The sequence below is a fragment of the Aedes aegypti genome, chromosome 1 (assembly GCF_002204515.2).
Source record: "Aedes aegypti strain LVP_AGWG chromosome 1, AaegL5.0 Primary Assembly, whole genome shotgun sequence".
In the NCBI taxonomy this organism is placed as follows: Eukaryota; Metazoa; Arthropoda; class Insecta; order Diptera; family Culicidae; genus Aedes; species Aedes aegypti.
Genome location: NC_035107.1, coordinates 178842460 through 178859530, shown reverse-complemented (window position 1 = coordinate 178859530; position 17071 = coordinate 178842460). Strand labels below are relative to the sequence as shown.

The 17071-nt window shown below is 36.5% G+C and overlaps 1 protein-coding gene across 4 annotated transcripts in view; it reads left to right on the top strand.

The window, feature by feature from the left end:
* Positions 1-17071, top strand: part of LOC5568155 (protein TRC8 homolog) — a 72375-nt gene that overhangs the window by 9712 nt on the left and 45592 nt on the right. The gene's annotated exons all lie outside the window — the stretch shown is intronic.

Here is a 17071-nt window from a genome sequence, read left to right as displayed (position 1 = left end):
AAAAGGAAGGGTGAATCTCTGAATTCACAACTTCCTTCCAAAAAAGTGGGAATTAAAACTGTCACTAAACGTGGCAAGAATGGAAGAAAGGACGTTTCTCCGGAATGCGAACTTTCTTCCAAGAGTGAAATGAATAATTGTATCGAAATGAGCAATCAGTTTGATGCTCTAGACAAATTTTCCGAACACCAAATCGAAGCAGCCTCTTGCCCAGGCTCTTTGATTCAAGTGAGGAAGCAAAGAGTGCCGCCTATCGTGGCCAGTTGTTCCGAATTTGGGGGATTTAGCAGGGCAGGATCTTGAACTCCATTAGGGGAATCAAAGGTTCCTTCCAAATCGCAAAGAAAGGAGACTCGCGAACTTCTTCTCAAACATCTTGATGAGAAGAAGCACAAGTTTTTTACTTATGACGACAAAACTGAACCAGTCTTCTAAGAGCATTCTTCTGCTCCCAGATTCAAACAAGCATGCTTTGAAATCATCTCAATGCGCGGGATCGTTTCGAATCCTGATTTTTCCAATCTTAGCGTGCTTGATTTATGCAAGGATTGAAACCCAAGATTGTATCTCTATCATTACGCTCATAAGCAATCGAGTGAAGGTAAAATGCTCTTCGTTTGGAAAAGGGGATTGGGACAAACAAAACCTGACTACCGAACAAGAGACAAATTCTTCTTCTTCTGTCGGGTGTGGGATCACTGCGTCCATTTTTTAGGACTATTGTGATATACCCTATTACTCTATGTACACAATGTTTTCCAGTAGCAAATGTGCCTCCGGAATACTTTGCGCATTTGACTGAACTTTGAACCATCTGCCATTGATGGGCAGAAGTCCTAGGTTGCAGTGTTGTAGTTCCCCCAATCTGGCGTGATCAGCCTAATAAAGCTAACCACCTCCCTGGGGGATGCGTTCCAAATATCAGCTGGCTGTAAGTAGTGCTTGCCAAATATTTTGAACCTACGATGGATGTGTGCACTGCAAGAGCAGAGAAGGTGTTGTGAGGTTTCGTCCGTCTCGTCACAGAAACGGCAATTTGTGTTTTGGACGACACCGATCTTGTATAAGTGGTATCTGCTTGGGCAGTGACCAGTTATTAGACCGATGTATGTTCTGAGATCCCTTTTGTTGAGACCTATAAGTTTTTGTGTTTGTGTCGTGTTTATTGTTACGAACCTTTTGGACTGATTCGCATTGGAAACTGTATTCCAATTTGATTGAATTTGACCGAACAACCAGTTGTTCAATTCCGTGTTTAGTGCAGAGTTTGAAATGCCAAGGAATGGCTCTGGACCAATGAACATATTGGTTGATCCATTCCTTGCTAGCTGATCGGCAATTTCGTTACCCACGGTGTGTTTCGTAGAACAAGTTTATTACAAAAAAATAGGTAAGTCTGAAACTTCTCCACAATAAAGTCTAGGTTTCTCGCGTCCATTTGCTGCTAAAACCAAAATAATCGGTCGGGGGGTCCAGAGTAATTTTTTTTTTGTTTGATTTCGAGAGACTTGCACATATGTTTGAATTTGCCTATCTATGTGTTTATGTACATTAGGGCGGTTCAAAATTAAAAAATGTTTGAGAATCCAATCTCCCATATGTTCCTTACCATCCTCACTATAAAAATAGTGTTCTGTGAAATTCGCAGCTTTCTAGGTGGTGATTTAAGGTGGCCCAAAGACAATGTAGGTTTATATGGAAATAACTATGAAGAAATTTTGAGGTATGTTCCAAACACGCTTGTACTGTAATGTAAGTACAAATTTATTATCCCATTGTAAAAGCTCATTCTTCAAACCATAATAAAGAAATTTGCTGAGGAGAGAAATTCAATTCGACAGATAGCAGAAGAGATATTCATGAGTTTGTTTGCTATTATTTAGCTTAACCCCTCTACCGGCAGCTTCATTTTTTCAGCACAAAAATATATTTGAATCGCGATAACTTTTTTGTTTCTCTATATTTTTCCACAATGTTTTCACAACTTCTCAAAAAACTCTTCTACTTTTGGAATCTATGTCGGTATTGACCATTGGTCAACTGGTTTTAAATATATTTCAGTGTTCCTTGGGGGACCGACACTTCACATATAAAATTTCAATATGATGTTTTAAGAAGTTTTCAAGATCTCGTTACGGCCAGAGTGGTACCAAAAACATAAAAGCTCATTGCTCAAAAACAGTTACACCGATTTGTTTAATTTCTTCACTTAGATTTTCATCAAAGTATAGTTTTGTAAAGCGAATAACCGAATATGAGAAAAAATCTGTAGCCAGAGATGATTACGAGAGTTATGGCTATGCGTCGGTCCCCCAAGGAATTTTCGAATATCTCCGAATATAGATGACCAATGCTCAAAACCGATACAGATTCAGAAAATAAGAGAGTTTTTTGAGAAATTGTGAAATTTTTTTTCAAAAATATTGAGAAACAAAAAAGTTATCGTGATTTGAATATTTTGAAAAAAATTAAGCTGCCGATAGACGGGTTAATATGGGGTTATAGCCCAGCAAACAAGTACAAAAATCCCAAACCCATTTTAGCCTCATGATGTTAGTTTGTGATCTTTTCATAAGCACTGTGCCATTAAGAAAATAACATAAAAAATATAAGATTTGAAACTTCTCAAATACCATCCAAATTAGCGTATTTTTCAGCACCATGGGGCAAGTATATTACATGCCTTATAGCAAGGTTTATCACATGCGAAGCCCTCTACTAGTTAATTCGAATAACTGAAATTGTGTTGTTTGAAAGGCGGATAAGTCACTTTTGTATCTACGAGTAACAAGAGAAATCTCGCATAATTTATGATCTCGTCCTAAAAGCCATAGCTTGTCATTACTGAGCAAACGAATGGATTTACACTTTATTTCACAATGCTATGATGAAGAGAAGATCCTCCTCTGTCTCCCAGCGGTGACAGTTTTTATTTTGGTCCGTTTATCTGCTTAATAACAACGAGCTACACACTCGGTTATCAATGGTTTTAAGGGTGCATATACATAGAAGCCAAACCTCGAATTTTCCAAAGCACAAGACTAGAGAAGCAGACAACCAGTAACTCACTGGTCACTCGCTGGTTACGACTAATCAATAAAATGTTCAACGCAAAAGGTTGTCAGGTTCTCAAGATACAAATCTACAAACAAGCTCTTGAAAATTCGAGGTTAGATATCGATGCATCTTCACCTTAGGACGAGATCATAAGTTTTGCGAGAAATATTTCCTAATAACTTCTTACATCATTATGACCAATTTAAGTACGATTTTCAAGGTTTTTCGTGGAGAATAACTAAAATGACGTTTGAGACAGTCTTGCAATTATGCGTATATCATATGTTATTAATGCTTATTACAGCTCTTTTGAGCAAGAACAACTTTACCTTCCAAGCCAAATGGTTTGATCTTGCAGTTTGTGCCGTATCTACGTTCAACGCAATGTGCGTCGGTACAAAAACACATATTGATGAATACTTCACACAAAATAAAAAAAAAATGTTCTGGACCCCCCGACCGATTATTTTGATTTTGGTCGCAATTGAAAGAGCAAAGTCTAATTGTTTTTAGTTCGAAATTTCAGACTTACCTATTTTTTTGTAATAAAGTTACTCCACACAGACACCGTGTACCCTCTAGACCCGTATGTCCTGGGATCCAATATAGTTTAACTCGATTGCGTTCAGCTAGGGATTTCAGTGCAAGAATGCATTCCCACACAAGTTTTGAGTTGCAAGTGAAAGCCTTCAAAGATTGAAGCGCTGCTTGACTATCAGAGAAAATACAGATGGTGGCATGTCTGTAATTTCTTTTCAGACACAGCTGCGCACATTCCTTGATTGCATAGACTTCTGCTTGAAATACTGTAGGCCACTGTCCAAGAGAGACAGAGATTTTGGTTTTCGGTCCGTATACTCCAGACCCTGTCAAATTATTCATTTTTGAACCATCTGTGTAGAATTTAATAGATCCCGGTGAAATGGTGGGTCCACCTCCTTCCCATTCCTCACGAGAAGGAAAGACCACCGTGAATGGCGAGTCATAGTTTACCACTTTTTCCATCCAGTCACTACATTTTTCAACAATAGGATTTATCGAAAATTCGTTTAATATACTGAGGTGACCTGTTAAGTCCCCTGACAGTAGGACTGTTGATCGTTTTAGCCGAAGAGCACTTTTCTCAGCATCCAGCTTTATGAATTGATCCAGCCGGGGCAGATTGAGTATAGCATCTAGGGCAAACGAGGGGGTACTACGAACTGCACCGGTTATGGCAATACAGGCAGTACGTTGAATTTTGTTCAGCTTAGCTCTAGCCGTAGCTTCCTTTGTCTTAGGCCACCAAACAAGGGACGCATAGGTTATTCTAGGCCGAACGATTGTTTTATAGATCCACATGATCATACTGGGTTTTAGACCCCATGTTTTACCACAGGTCTTTGAGCAAACCCAGAGTGAATTGAGACCTTTATTTATGATTGTTTGAAGATGGGTGTTCCAATTTAGTTTTGCGTCAAGTGTGATGCCAAGATACTTGACCTCATTTGAGTAAACTAATTGTATTTGGTTCAAGAAAAGAGGGTGGAGTTGTACCTTTCGTCTTTTTGTGAAAGGTACAATTGTTGTTTTTGTAGGGTTTATTCCTAGTTTCTCTTTTTGACACCAGGAGAGTGTGTGATTGAGAGCAATTTGCATCCTTGATGAAATAACGCTGTCAAATTTGCCTCGTACAATAATGACTACGTCATCTGCGCATCCAACAACTTCAAAACCCCTTCTTTCTAAGCTATCTAGCAGAGACAAATTAGTATGGAAGGCAATGAAATTCAGCAATTAAGGATAGAGTAGAAATGGTATCATACCACTGCAAATTGGGACTACTTGTGGTTGTTTTCACTCTTGGAGAAATTTATTTAGACAAACATTTTAACGCCGGAATTTCATCCAATCCAGACATGGTTAAACGGAAATTCATTTTATGACTCTTGATAGCACCTGATCCACATTTTGTTTAAGAGCTCACAGAGACGTCTATATTAGGAGTCATTAAGTCAGGTCAGAATGTTACCAAAAAATGTTCGCTAGTTTCCAGGAACAGTTCACTGGAAACAGCTCTGCATGATAAAATCTTTCAGACACATTCCAAGAGTGTCCTGTCAGACAACAATGTTCAACCGATATGGAATAAAATATCAATGCTTGCTTGATTCGCTTACCCGATCATCAATCGATCAAAGATTGAATCCTGGGATTCAATCATCTCATACACGTGGCATGATTCATTGCATGCCTGGATTATTACAAAAGATGCGCGCGGAATCAATCTTGCTCTGTTGATTTTCGATCTCAGCAGCTCTTGGAGTGGGATTTTTTGAAGACTGAACTGAACGTTTGTTCAAAGTTATCTTGAAAGGTCTCTCAAGTGACTATAAATCACCTGAAGAGATCAAAAATGGAATAAATGATATACTTGGATTTTCCCCAGTCCAAGTAATCATTATGAAAAAGAGAACCCAATCTGGCATTGTTCGGAAAGGGCTTTCTCAAGAATATTATTTAGTTCACTTTAACAAAAAAGAACTAAATAATATTAAAGCTTTAGAAAAAGCAAGAATTATGTTCGATGTCCGTGTGACATGGGAACATTTCCAGAAACCTGGAGGAAATTACCAGAACCCCACTCAGTGCCGTCGGTGCCAAAAGTGGGGTCATGGTACAAAAAATTGTCGCATGGATCCTAAATGCATGATTTGTGGAGGTTCTTCTCACGTCAAGGACGTCTGTCCAGTGAAGGAAGATACCACCAAGTTCATTTAATTCATCGGGTAGCCGTGCGTATCTTTCAATTTCGAATGTATCTACCCACGGTAAATCCTTTGCCGATATCGTAGCAGGTAATTTGAACTCTTCCCCTATTCGTTCCATGAGTACCCATTCTACTTGTTTCAAATCAAATGGAAAAAACCCTACCGCCACAGGTAACTCCTACTCAGTTTCTTCGTCTACCGAAAATTCTAATGGGAAATCATCAAATGTACCCACTTCAAGTGATATGTCTGCCTCAGATTTTAATTTTCTAACTGAACAATTGAATCTAATAATTGACGCAATAATCAAAGCCACCACTATGACTGAAGCAGTCCAAGTTGGTGTAAAATTTACAAGTCAAATTGTTATTGGATTACGTTTTTTCTAATGGATCCAAATAATAATTTAATGTTAAAATTAATATTTTAAATTGGAATGCTCGTTCTCTGAATGGTAAAGAGGACGAGCTGTTTAATTTTCTTACAATTAATAACGTGCATATAGCAATTATTACCGAAACTTATTTAAAACCTGGATCTAAACTCAAAAGAGATCCTAACTTTTTTGTTTATCGTAACGATCGACTTGATGGGGCATGTGGGGGAGTTGCAATCATCATTCATAGGCGTATAAAACATCAACTGTTTTCGTCATTTGAAACTAAAGTTTTTGAAACTAGGTGTTTCTGTTGAAACACAGTCTGGTAAATATACTTTCATAGCTGCCTATTTGCCTTTTCAATGCTCTGGACAGCAAGTTAATTTGCTCCAAACTGACTTGCGAAAATTGACTCGCAATAAGTCAAATTTTTTTGTCATTGGTGACTTTAATGCCAAACATCGGTCATGGAATAATTCTCAAAGTAATTCCAACGGCAGAATTTTATTTGATGAGTGCTCTTCAGGATATTTCTCAATTAAATACCCTGATAGCCCTACATGTTTTTCCTCTTCTAGAAATCCATCTACGATTGATTTGGTCTTAACCGACTCTAGTCATCTTTGTAGCCAATTAATTACTCATGCTGATTTTGATTCTGATCATGTCCCTGTTACATTTCAAATATCCCATGAAGCGATTCTCAATCCTATCAGCTCCACTTTCAATTATTTACGAGCCGACTGGAATATATATGAAACGTATGTTGACTCTAATCTTGATGTTAACATTTCTTCAGAAACTAAACTTGATATTGACAATGCTCTTGAAACTTTAACAAATTCCATTGTTGAAGCCAGGAGCATTGCAATTCCAAAATGTGAAGTAAAATTTGAATCCGTGATTATAGACGATGATCTTAAACTCTTGATCCGTCTTAAAAAAGTGAGGAGAAGGCAATTTCAACGCACTCGCGATCCTGCTATGAAAATTATATGGCAGGATTTGCAGAAAGAAATCAAAAAACGTTTTTCTCAATTAAGAAACAAAAATTTTGAAAATAAAATTTCTCAATTGAACCCTGGCTCTAAGCCCTTTTGGAAATTATCTAAAATCTTGAAAAAAAACTCAGAAGCCAATACCGGCATTGAAAGAGGAAAACAAATTATTACTAACTAATTGCGAAAAAGCTCAAAAACTTGCTATGCAGTTTGAAAGTGCGCACAATTTTAATTTAGGACTTACTAGTCCAATTGAAAATCAAGTTACTCCGGAGTTCCAAAATATTCTCAATCAAGAGAACGTTTTCGAAAATGCCTGGGAGACTGATTTGGAAGAAGTGAGAACTATTATTAAAAAATTCAAAAATATGAAAGCTCCTGGCGATGATGGAATTTTCTACATCCTCATCAAGAAACTTCCAGAAAGTAGCTTATCATTTTTAGTTGATATATTTAACAAATGTTTTCAATTAGCATATTTTCCTGACAAATGGAAAAATGCTAAGGTTGTTCCATTTTTAAAACCAGACAAAAATCCTGCAGAAGCTTCTAGCTATCGTCCAATCAGTTTGCTTTCCTACATCAGTAAACTTTTTGAAAAGGTTATTTTGAACAGAATGATGGCCCACATCAACGAAAATTCAATTTTTACCAATGAACAGTTCGGATTCCGCCATGGACATTCGACCACTCATCAACTTTTACGTGTAACAAATTTGATCCGTTCCAACAAATCTGAAGGCTACTCTACTGGTCTTGCTCTTCTAGACATAGAAAAAGCATTCGACAGTGTTTGGCATGAAGGTTTAATCGTAAAATTAAAAAAACTTTAATTTTTCAACATACATTGTTAGAATAATTCAAAGTTATCTGTCAAAGCGTACACTTCAGGTTAATTATCAGAACTCCAGGTCTGAAAGACTTCCTGTAAGAGATGGTGTTCATCAAGGCAGCATTTTGGGACCAATATTATACAATATTTTCACATCTGACTTTCCTGAGTTACCTCAGGGATGTCAAAAATCTTTGTTTGCGGATGACACAGGCCTCTCCGCCAAGGGACGAAGCCTGCGTGTCATCTGTAGTCGATTGCAAAAAAGTTTGGATATTTTTTCTTCATACTTGCAAAAATGGAAGATTTCTCCTAATGTTTCCAAAACTCAACTAATAATATTCCCACATAAACCCAAAGCTCTTTATTTGAAACCTTCAACTAGACATGTTGTCACGATGAGAGGGGTTCCAATAAATGCATTAGAAGATGAAGTTAAGTATCTAGGGCTCATGCTAGATAAGAATTTAACTTTCAAAAATCATTGAGGGCATTCAAGCCAAATGTAGTAAATATGTAGAATGTCGCTATCCCCTTATTAAAAGAAAATCAAAACTTTGTCTTAAGAACAAGCTTTTGATATTCAAACAAATTTTTAGGCCATGTTGTATGCTGTACCAATATGGACTAGCTGTTGTAATACCAGGAAGAAAGCTCTGCAGAGAATTCAAAATAAAATTTTGAGAATGATTCTGAGGCAATATCCAATGTTGAAACATTGGAACAAATGTCAAATAAAATAATTAATAATTTCAGGCAAAAATCGTTACAATCTTCTATTGCCACGATTAATGCATATATATGTTAAGGTTAAATTAGGTCAAGTATATTCAAAGCGTTTTTTTTCTCTTATAAGCAGGTGAAATCAACCCACCTGTAAAAAAAATCTGAACTGCTACGGCAAATGAAATGTAATATGTTGTTAACAAAATGTTAATAAAATCTTAAATTTTAAAACTACAAATGAACTTTAACACTTCACTTTTTGCAAAAAAAAAAAATAATACTCAAATCACTAAGGTGAGCAAATACCTTTAAACTCTAATATGTGTTGCTTATCTTGACCCAATTGACAGTTTATATAAATCAGGCGTTCACCAAATTACATGCGACCACTGCAATAAAATTTATATAGGACAAACAAAACGGACTCTCAATACACGTTTTAAAGAACACGTAGCAGAAGTTACTAAAGCACACAAAGACACAGAAAAAGGACATGTACACCATTTCAAATCAAAAGTTGCAGAACATATTTACAATGAACAACATTTCCTTAACACAAAAAATATCAAACTCTTACGACATATTTCAAATCCTTGGAAACTTGACGTAGCGGAAAGCATAGAAATTTTCAAACAAAACCACAATAAATTACTAAACAAAGATCAAGGAAATGGGTACTCTTGGCTGTTTAGACTTATACCTAACCTTCACACACACAATACATAAACACATTGAAACAAGCAGGAATTTGTAGTTTTGACAATCCTTTCATTTGATTAGGTACACAATTAAAAAATGACCTCCTGTATACGATTAGGTAGAATCTAGTTCTAACATACCCACACACTTTTTCTAGTATAAATAATAGATCCATGCGATGTTCTCTTCAAGTCGAGCACTCGACACTGAAGAAGTCTGTAAGTCGCAGACGAAATAGGCCTATCTGTCAAGATAAGCAACACATATTAGAGTTTAAAGGTATTTGCTCACCTTAGTGACTTTTTTGCAAAAAGTGAAGTGTTAAAGTTCATTTGTAGTTTTAAACATACTCTAATAATCCCTCCCAAAGTTTAATATAAAAAAATCTTAAATTTGTTTTACCAAATTAAGATGATAGTGTTGTCTGATAACACAGAACACCTAGATATAAAAAATGAATGTAATGTTTGGAATGATACTAAAAAAAACATTATCTAGGTATTTCACCCTTGGAAGAAAGTTCGCATTCCGGATAAACGTCCTTACTTCCATTCTTGCCACGTTTAGTGACAGGTTTTTTTTTCCAAGACGGTGTCCAAGAAGAATTACCACCGCTAGCTTTCGCTAACGGGTCCAACGAAAAATCGAAGGCACGGGTCCAAACAAGGATCGTAAAGGGATCAATACGATCAAACGATTTTATTCATCATGTTCACGTGTGATGTAATTCGCACAAGTTAACGAATTTTTACGTGAATTGTTATGCGACTTCTGGTTATCTGGGAATGCTATGAAAAGCTTTATCGACATGCTTGGAACATGTTTAAGACTGTTGGTTATTAAACGGAACAAACCTGAAGTCCATAGATGCATTGGTTTCAAAGTTATCATTGTTTGAATTTTGAAAGTTCGTCGCAGTCCTTAAATTGTACGATGTTTGAATATAGATGGTCAATACATTATTGAGATAGATCTTCTCGGGATGAAATGAGAATCCCGAGGGACAAAAAAATACTTCCCGGAAAACTGCAATCTCGGGAAATTATTCCCGGAATCCAATGAAATGAAGTTCGCAAAATAATCACATATTATATTAATTCTTGAACATCTTCATAATTTTATAGGTTATTTTTAGATGATGTCTATTTTTTTAATTTCCGGAATCTGAAGAATCGGGTCCACCTTCACGAGGGTTTGATGGTTCATCGAGTTTATTAATTCGTCGCCTATACACCACAAGAAAGTTCAAGCTTCAACAAAAATAATGACTATTAATTTTTGAATGAAATCGACAGATTTGACAAAGTTTAACGGCATCTATCTTTCCTAACATAAAAGTGTGACTGTTTATTGCAAAAAAAAAAGAAGTTCAAAGCCACTAGTGCAACTGCCCACTACTTTTAATGTACCTCATCCGCCATAAGAAATTGAAAAATTAAAATTTCCTGCGCCGCAAAATATGATATTTTTTTTAATATCAAATAGGTTCTTCTGTTGCAACTATGAGGTAAATACCACATGAACGCTATGGTTTCAACATACCGTCTTTTAGAATCACTTTCAATAAGTAGTCGGCGTAAAGCTGGCATATAAATCCGGTTTATCTATGAAGCAAGCCACAAAACATTTCACAATTGCTTATGATTGACCCTCCGTTGACACTTAAAAGCGATAACCACGTATTCGATAAAAACTTTGCAGTTGTTTAGTACCTATGAAATATGTTAATGTTTATGTTCTATGTCATCAAATCTATAACGAAAAATTCGGAAATCAAAGATCAGTTATTGATCACAGCATTCAAAGCTTTAATTTTGCTTGATATGTTTATATTTTATTTTTGCCTTTGCATCTTTGGTTTGAGGTTCACTACAAACCAATACAATAACAAGCTAACACCAGAGAAGTTGAAGGCGGCTTCGCGTATACTACCAAGTCTTTCGGAAACAAAACAAACAACATAAACGATGAAGTTATAGCGTATAGAAAATTTAAAAGCAAGTCTGAGCCAGACTAAACTATTCAAAATACAACACACACTTCAAAGCTATCGGTGCGTTGGGCTCAGTAATAGACGGCCGGCCTCCGGTTTTTCATTGCAGCTGTAATGCACTAAGTGCATCACTCCGTCTTACCTTTGAACAGCGTGGCCTTTACTACACGGGGAACGTAGAGTAAATCGGGTGCTCATCGAAACAATCAAGCCACGGTTTTTTTTGGATCACTGTGATACATGATTTTTGTTCGTTGGCCATTCCATTTAAGAAATCAAAATAAAGTGTGCCTTTCAATTTCTACAGGGGTACTCATAAAAATCCTCCCAGAAATAGAACTTAACTCAAAACATCCATATTGATTATGTGCTTTCTAGTATTAGTGTTAGGAATATTTCCACAGATTCTACTAAATTCCTTAGATTTGAGTAAAATTTCTTCAAATAAATGTGGCAGAGATTTGTTCTAGATTGATCTTTATGATGGAATCTCCCACCAACTTCTTCAAGGATTCCAGAGATTCACTAAACACTTTTGGGCGTTTTTGGATGAAATGTTGTAAAATAAATTTTGACGCATTCACGACCAGTCCAACTCCTTTTGCTTCGCGTTTCAGGCGGGTGAACAAATATGCCACCGTTTCAAATTTTCTCCCAATAATATCTATGTCGTTCGCGAAGCAGACAAATTGTCTGGATCTCATGAAAATCGTACTTCGACCGTTAATTCTGGCTCTCCGCATGACACCTTCAAGCGCAATGTTGAACAGCAGGCACGAAAGTCCATCACCTTGTTGTAGTTCCGGGATTCGAACGAACTGGAGTGTTCGCCCGAGATCTTCACGCAGTTTTGCACACCATGCGTCGTTGTTATAATCAACCTTGTGAGCTTCCCGGGAAAACTGTTATCGACCATGATCTTCCATAGCTCTACAGTCTACACTAGACTGGCCCTTAAACAAAAAAGTTGTAAAACTCAACGGGGCACCCCCTAGATATGTGCCTTACGATAAGAAAAAAGGTCTCTCATAATTTCAACTCATTTGGTTGCGCAACCAGCTGGCGCATTCAATTCGAAGTTTGTATGGGATATTCGTTTCAAATATATTGAAAATTAACCCTTTGTCACTGTTTCGTTCTGTACACTGAATGATCGTGTTCAACTGGGCCCAGAATGACAAATACATTAGTTGATACCCTAATCAACATAATTGCAGAAGGTTGTATCCGGATTCAAGCTCATTTTCAATAACATTTCAGTTGTTGAAAGTTAGGCTAGAATCAGAACTCCTGTACAATCACATATCGTATGCGCCTTGCGCAGCCGCTCGCCCAGCGTCATAGGTGGCTATGATGCGCCTAGTGGTGACCATCATGCTATGTTGAAGAAATTCAGAGTAGTACTGCAGATTAATTTCAGATAGTTAAAACACCAACTTTATCAATTTTAATCATGATACAACCTTCTACAATATTGTTTGCTATTGTATCAAGTAGAGTTTTTGACATTCTGGGTTCAATTGAACCCGATCAGCATTTTTCCCGAACCAAACTGGATATGTTGTGCTGTTTCCCATAAGTTTGAGCAGGAAATCCCATATTATCTTCAATTCAAATGCGCCAGCTCATGGAACCACCAAATGAGCTGAAATTTTCAGGAAATCTTCCTCTATCCCTAAGGAATAATTCTGGGGGGTGCCCCGTGGAATTATACAACTTTATTTTTCTCTCATACTGAGCTGGGCCAGTCTAGTCGGTCAATACTGTCGTACGCCGCTTTGAAATCGAACAGATGGTGCGTAGGGACCTGATATTCATGGAATTTCAGGAGGATTTGCCTCACGAAAAAGATCTGGTCCGTGGTCGAGCGGCGGTCGATGAAACTTGCATGGTAACTTCCCACAAACTCGTTTGCTGTAACTTTGTTTCCTTATGAACAATCGGCATGGAAATTTGACAGAGAACTACAAATATACTCAATTTCATTATCACAAAATATCTCGACTCCAGTTGGAAGCCGGAATCATCGACAATCGATTTTTTTCAAAATCTATGCGTTGAACCTAACGTCCGGCATAGTGCGCTGGACAGCGGATCTGGTGGACTTCCCAACGTACCTCCGACGCATAGGTTTGGAGAAAATCCGTTTTACGTTAGCGTTAGCGTAGTTACGGTATACTTCGTAGATTGGATACTAGCAACATTAATGTTTATTTTTGATAATCTAATCCAGATTGCTTTTAGGAACAAGGCTGGGGAGTGAACCTTGATCCAATCATGAAGAAGAATACCAATAGCATTAACATCGCTATTCCCGGCCACGCCCATCCTTACCGTAACTTGGGATAGGGGAAGGAAATGTTGATGTAGCACTTACTTAATGAGAGGCCACCGACTCAGCGGCGCCCTCATAAGTGCTACGGAGGTGGAGGTTGGGATAGGTATATTGTCAGGATTCGCCTGAAAAGCTGGCGATAGACCGAGGGCATTTGTTGTTTATTTTTTTAAGTTTTAATCTTTTGAATGCCGGCATTCAAAAAAGAAAACATGTGTTTTATTTATCGTATAGATTATATTGCATCGAATAGTACTATCAACCGTTTTTGTGAAAGTAGTGTAAGCTCTGGTTATCTGCTCAGTAATCATTAAAAGCAGATCCGATCCCTCTAGGGTCATCGGAACAAAAAAATAACAATAAATAAAATAATCGCGTGGGTACGATTAACGTGTAACTAAACAAAAGAAGAAATATGTTAATGTAGTGCTTGAAACAAAAAGTAGGGGAGTAATTTTCTGCTCTGCGATTTTTAAGCAGAACCTATCCCAGGGTCATCGGAATAAAAAAGGAACAAAATAAAGCTCCGGCAAATCGCGAGGCATCTAATTTAAACTTTGAGACTAACAAAACTTTGAATGTAACGAAACATAGAATGGTTATAACTGAAATGTATTTGTTTTCCAACCAGATTCTTGATGGTCATTGGATCACATTAAAAAAATATAATTGGATAACAATTAAGCTTTCCAACTGGAACAAACTCACCAATTTCAGCATTTTACATTGGAATTCCTTTCACTTGTTCAGATAATATCTTCTGATTCCGTTCCAATGGGGCAGTTGCAGAATGTTCCGCTAATCCATACACTTTCACAGTTGCACTAAACTATCAACAGTTAAAGTTTAACAATTTCTTCCTATATACTATAACGGACGCGAAGTACACTTTAACCGTTGGAGAACACAGTTTCAATGAAACACAAGATACAGCGGAAATCCTTGCCGCCATCAGCCGAAATTCATTAAAACGCTTTTTGGCAGCGGAAAAAAATGCGGGACACACCTTGGAGAAAATCCGTTTTACGCGTGTCAAAAATTCCAGTTTTCAACTGTGTGAATAATATAAATCGCTCAAAATAATAGTAGTTCTTCTTTTGTAAATTTGTGATCAACAACAATTTTGTAAAAAAAAAACGATGAGAGAAGAAAATTAAAAAAACTCAATATACATCAGATATTTAACCAGTAGTGTGAAAAACTTCATATTTTGTAATAATGATAATAGTAGGGTGTCGCAGAACCAGGAAAACGGGAAAAGCAGGAAAAAGACGGGAATTTGAATCCATCAGACGGGGAAAACCGGGAATTTGATCACCGGGAAAATTTTGAACGAACATCTTTAAGTTCATAATCTACAAATCCACCATAAATAAGTGTAGAAAGTTGTTACGGTTGATGATATTGCCATTAAGCATATTTAATGTTGGACAAATAACTTTTGAACACATGATTTAGTTTCTTGTAGAACTAGTCTACGTTACTACACTATACCTCTTAGATATGTTTCACGTTTCTCATTAGTTGGCAATGTATCGAAAAAACAAAATATTTTTTTTCTCTATTTTTTTAGGGGTCTATTTTATAAGTTGAGTCGATCAAAATGACTCGACTGGAGTCACTGTCGACCGAAAAAATCGCTCGACTCAGCTCTGTCACTCGAGTTTTTCGACAGTTGTCATTCTATGTGACTGGATTACTATGGCAGTCGACGGGTGACATCTGAAATATGCATGCTTGCTTTGATCGACAATGAATACAGACGAGTCACATGAATCTGCTCGATTTACAAAATTGGCCCCTTAATTATATGACTCGAAGTTTTGAATCAAGGTTATAAAAATTCTTGCAGAAAATTTAGGTACCCAAAATTTTCTTTAGGTGTTCAATAATAAATCAATAAATCCGATTATTCTTGAGAACAATACTTTATTTATAACAGCTTCTTATGTGTCATTCGATATCCAATCGACTTTGTTTAATCCTTACCTTAAACATGTTTCCTTTAGTAATCTCTTCATTTTCTCCAAGAAAAAAAATGAAGAATTTGGAATACAAATACTTTTGAACTACCCTATTTAAAAGTCTTTGAATTCCATGAAGAGTTTATTTATTTATTTATTTATTTATTTACATCATAACAATAATAACACAAATAACCTTCTAATGGTTTTCAAAGTATATGCTACTATGCGACAATATTGCTAATGTACTAGACTAACTATTATAAAACAGCTCAATATTATTTTTGAATGAAGAATAATTCCTCGCACTCCTGCAGTTTCTAGGTAGTTTATTCCAAGCACTAATTGCTCGGTGCCGAAACGAAAGTTTTAAATTGCCAGAGGCACTTCTGGGTACAACTAATAATGGTGTTCTTGGTGATCTGGTATACGAGAAGAAATTTTCAAGGTATGATGGAGGATTATTTAAAATTTTGAAAGTTTGTGTACAAACCCTTAAACTTAGATGATTGTTGAAACTACGACCAAGCAGTAGATTGACATATCTAGAGATGTGATCGAATTTTCGAAGATTAAAAACATATCGCGTGATAGTGTTTACGAAAGCATGATTGAGTTTACGAAAGTTGTTGTTAGAAACTAGAGAAAACAGTATGTCCCCATAATCAAACAGGGGTACAATAAGAGCACGTGCTAGTTGAAATCGAGTATGTTGAGGAGTACACTTTCTGAGAGCAACGAGTGAATGGAGAGCTTTATACACTTTGCAACAAACAGCGTTGACTTGATCGTTCCAAGTCAATTTGCAGTCCATGAGTATTCCTAAGTTTTTAACAACATCAGAGTATTCAATGAAATCATTATCTACTTTTACTTTTGGAGGATTTATTACTTTCATACGTTTGTTGCTAAAGATGATCGTTTGAGTTTTTTTCGCATTCAGTATTAATCCATTATGCACACACCAGTTCAAGATGTTTTGAATATCATTGTTTATTTTTTGGACACTATCATTTAAATTATATATAGATTCAGAAATATATAGTTGGCAATCATCAGCATAAAGATGAAGCTTACAGAAGGACAAAACAAGAGGTAAATCATTAATGTACATAGAGAACAGAAGAGGCCCAAGTATCGATCCCTGGGGTACACCACAAGGAACCGATATTTTGTCCGACATCGTGTTGTTAAAATCAACATATTGGCTTCGTCCTGATAAATAAGAATAAATTAAATTTACTGATAATGAATCCATTTTAAATCTAAACTTTAATTTATTGCAAAGCAGATGATGGCTAATTGTATCAAATGCCTTACTGAAATCTAAAAGGG